The sequence below is a fragment of the Prionailurus bengalensis genome, chromosome D4 (assembly GCF_016509475.1).
Source record: "Prionailurus bengalensis isolate Pbe53 chromosome D4, Fcat_Pben_1.1_paternal_pri, whole genome shotgun sequence".
NCBI lineage: Eukaryota > Metazoa > Chordata > Mammalia > Carnivora > Felidae > Prionailurus > Prionailurus bengalensis.
In genome coordinates this window covers 5893957-5898792 of record NC_057359.1, presented here as the reverse complement: position 1 = coordinate 5898792, position 4836 = coordinate 5893957, and positions in this window count along the sequence as shown.

Genomic DNA, 4836 nt, shown 5'->3' with positions numbered 1-4836 from the left:
TGCCAAGAGGCAAATTAACAGGAAAGAAAAACCCCCAACTTTAAATATAAGCACAAGGAGGCCCAATATTAAAGCTGAGACCCAAAGAAATGATCCAGGTTGGCAGCATTTATACTTTTTAGACAAACGACAAATCTGTGAGGAACTGATGGGACAAAGAAAACTTTTGTTCAGGAGCTTCAACTGATAAAAAGAAATCAAAACTGAGTTTTGGGCTGGGGTAATAAATTCGTGAAAATGATAAGGTTTGTTCATATAGCCATTCAGCTCTGAATGTCCTATCTCCAGAGGTTAAAATGTCTGTCTAGGAGCACCTGGGTGGCTCAGTCAGTGATGCGGACAACTCTCGATTTCAGCTCAGGTCATGATCTCACAGTTCATGAGTTCAAGCCCCACGTTGGGCTCCGTACTGTCAGTGCGGAGCCTGCTTGGGATTCCCTGTCTCTCCCTCTCTCTCTGCCCTTCCCCCTAGGCTCTGTCTCTTTCTGTCTCAAAATAAATAAATACACTTAAATTTAAAACAAAAAAAACAAACAAAAAACAATGTCTGTCTGTACCTCCTGGTATAGGGAGGGCACCTTTCACACGAGACTTATTTCCTGTTTTCTGGAGACAAAGGGGGCACAGGCTATTCTTGCACAGGCTGTTCCTTAAGTTTAATTAAAAATAATCACTATGCCAATGTGGCACATTTTAGGTTGCCCTGCCCTTGGCCCACACATGGGCATGTGTGTAGGTTAGGGTATGAAATTACCCAGATTCCCTGGACCCACAATTGCTCCCCTTCTGTGTCCCGGCCTCTCTTGACACTTGCCCTATTTCAGGTCCGTTGCGGAAGTAATCCGAGGGGTCTGTGCTCATGCAGTACACACGTTGTCAGCCTGTCTAGGCAGCCTGGACACTCCAGGCCTGTGGAACCGGTTCCCACCACCTGCAGAGCCTCCAACGGGGAGGGAGCCTATGCTCAGAAAAATCTTTCAGAGGTGACAGCTTTAAGCTGGCAGCACTCAGTCCCCATTTGGACTGATGGAGTTCCTGGTTTCTCTAGCAATCAGGGCTCTCAGGGGTTTCTTCTTGGAGGCCAACACTGGCAAGGCAGTGCCATTTCTTCCAGCTCTGCCTTAATGGGGAATAGGTGCACGTGAGTCGGTCAGGGCTGGAGACAGGCAGATGCACAACAGCTTGTTCCCACGACCAGGCTTCTGCTGATACTTGTCCTGTAACAGGTCCGTGACTACTCTGAACTATTGACACAAGCATGTACAGAACATACCCCATCAGCCAACCTTAGGAAACCAGGGCATGGCAGACCTGGGCCGCTCAGGCTGGTTCTCATCTACCTAGACAGCTGCCAGGGTGGAGGGAGCAAAATCTTGCTGAGGTGTTAGCTTCAAACGAGCAAAAAGTCAGCCACCATTTTAACTGGCTATTTGATGGGGTCTTGTGCTTAGTGCTAATCAAGGCTCCCAAGTGTCTTCAGAAAGGGGCCCCAGCAGCTAGCTAGGTGTTGTCCTGGCCAGACAGTCCAGGCTCCTCTGCTATACCTTCAGGGGGAAGATGTATATTCGTGTAGGCTGGGGCTCAGTACTGGCAGATATCTTACACCCCCAAATGCTAGCAACCGTGACCCAGCTTCTCCTGACACTTGTTCTGTTCCAGGGCAGCAGACGCAGATAAAACATTTGACAAAATGCAACAGCTCATCAAGTAATGATAAAAACCCAGCAATCTAAGAATAGAGGGGAATTTCCTCAACTTAATAAAGATCATCTATGAAAACATACAGCTAACATGATACTTAATGGTGAGAAACTCAACGCTTTCTCACTATGAACAGGAACAAGGCAGGGATGTCCCCTCTTATCACTGCTTTTCAACATTATGATGAGAGACGTCAACATTTTGAAAGACAGAAAGTGGATAAGTGATGATAACTGACTTGGTAGAGAGAAAGTCCTAGCTAATATAAAGAGACAAAAAGAAAATCAAATTCTCAGCAAGTTTTTTTTTTGTGGATATCAATAAACAGATTCTAAAGTTTATATGCAGAGGCAAAAGACCCAGAATAGCCAGCTCAATGTTAAGGGAGAAGAACAAAATTAGAGGACAGACACTATGACACAACCCGACTTCAAGATTTACTGTAAAGCTACAGTAGTTGAGACAGTGGGGGTCCTGGTGAAAAAATAGATCAGTGGAATGGAACGGAAAGGCCAGAAAATGACCCATATAAATATAGTTAATTGATCTTTGATAAAGAGGTAAAGACAGCACAACAGAGCGAAGACCTTTCCATAAATGGACCCAGGACAGTAAGATATCCATGTGTAAAAAGTGAATTTAGGCACAGACCCTACACCTTTCACAAAAGTCATTCAAAATGGAACATAGACCTAAATGTAAAACACATAACTGAAGACATACCTCTTTTTATTATGCCTCACATATATTGTCCCCCCCACCTTTTTTTTTCCTACAAATTGAAGGTTTGTGACAATGCTGCATCACCAATGCTATTGGCACCATTTTTTCAATGGCATTTGGTTACTTCATGTCTCTGTCTCATTTTGGTAATTCTCACACCTCTAACTTTCCCACTGTTATTATATTTGTTAAGGTGATCTTGATCAGTGATCTTTGATGTTACCATTGGAATGGTTTTGGGGCACCATGATAGAAGGCAGTGAATTTAATCAACAGATGTTGTCTGTGTTGTGATTGTTCCATTGGCCCGCTCTTCCCCAGTCTCTTTCTCTCTTCAGGCCTCCCTATTCCCTAAGACGTAACAGTATTGAAATTATGGCAATTAATAACCTTACGATGGCCTATAAATGTTCAACTAAAAGGGAGACTCACATGTCTCTTGCTTTCAGTCAAAAGCTAGAAGCGATGAAGCTTAGTGAGGAAGGGTTGTCGAAAGCCAAGACAGCCAAAAGCTAGGCCTCTTGCACCAAGCAGTTCGCTAAGTTGTGACTGTAAAAGAAATGTTCTTGAAGGAACTGAGAAGTGCGATGACAGTGAGCACCCAAATGACAAGAAAGTGAAGCTGATATGGAGAACGTCTAGCGGATAAAATGTCAAACCAGCTACAACGTTCCCTTCAGCCAAAGCCTAACCCAGAGCAAGGCCCTAACTCTCTTCAATTCTGTAAAGGCTGAGAGAGGTAAAGGAGAGAAAAATAAGTCTGAGGTCAGCAGAGTTCATGAGGTTTAAGAAAGGAAGCCATTTTCATAACCTGAAAATACAAAGTCAAGCACCAAATGCTGATGCAGAAGCTGCAGCATGTTCTCCGGAAGATCTAGCTGAGATAATTAATGAGGACGGCTATCTTCAACAACAGAGTCCGAATGTAGATGAAACTGCCTTCTACTTGAAGAAGATGCCATTTAGGACTTTCTTAGCTGGAGAGAAGTCAATGCCTGACTTCAAAGCTTCAAAGGACAGGCAGACTCTCTTGTCAGGAGCTAATGCAACTGGTGACTTTAAGTTAAAGCCAGTGCTCATTTACCATTATAAATACCCTAGGGACTCTTAAGAATTATGCCAAATCTAGGTTTTCAGTGCTCTACAAATGGAACTAGACTGGATGTCAGCACACCTGTTTGCAACATGGTTTACTGAATATTTTAAGCCCACTGTTGAGACCTACTGCTCAGGAAAAAAAGATTCCTTTCAAAATGTTACTGCTCCTTGGCAGTAACTGGTCACCCAACAACTCTGATGGAGATAGATTCAAGATTAATGTTATTTTCATGCCTACTAACACAACACCCAGTCTGCACCCCATGGGTCAAGGAGTTATGGTGGCTGTAGTGTCTCCTTATTTAAGAAATACATTTCAGGGCACCTGAGTGGCTGAGTCGGTTGGGCATCCAATTCTTGAGTTTGGCTCAGGTCATGATACCAGAGTCATGGGATCAAGCCCCACATCAGGCTCCATGCTGAGTGTAGACCCTGCTTGAGATTCATTCTCATCTCTCCCTCCTCCCCCCACCCCTCTCCCCCCACTCAGGCATGCTATCTTTCAAAAAAAAAAAAAAGGAAAAGAAAAGAAGTACATTTCATAAAGCTATAGCTGCCACAGAGAGTGATTCCTCTGAGGTACTTGCACAGAATAAACTGGAAAGGATTCAACATTCTTGATGCCATTAGTAACATTTGTGAATAATGGGGAGAGGTCAAAATATCAACATTAATAAGAGGGTGGGAAAAGTTGATTCCAATCTTCATGGATGGCTTCGAGGGGTTCCAGACTTCAGGAGAGGAAGTCGATGCAGATGTGGTGGAAATAGCAAAAGAAACAAAATCAGAAGTGGAGTGTGATGATGGGACGGAGCTGCTACAATGTCATGATAAAACTTGAGCAGATGAGGAGTTGCTGCTCATGAATCAGCCAAGAAAGTGGTTTTCTGAGATGAATCTACTCTTGGTGAAGATACTGTGAAGAGTGTCAAAATGACAACGAAGGATTTAGAATATCCCATAAATGTAGTGGCAGGGTTTGAGAGGATAGACTCACAATTTTGAAAAAAGTTCAACAGTGGGTAAAAAGTGTTTGAACAGCACTGCCTGCTGCAGAGAAATTATTTGTAAAAAGAAGAGTCCATCAGTGTGGTACACTTCATTTTTGCCTTATGTTAAAGAAATTGCCACCGTCCCCCACACTTTAGCAACCACCACCCTGTTCAGTCCACAGGCATCGACATCACGGCAAGACCCTCCACCAGCAGAAAAATTATACCTCACTGAAAACTTGAATGATGGTTAGCATTTTTTAGCAATAAAGTATTTTTTAATTAAAATATGTACACTGTTTAGACTCAATGCTATTGCATA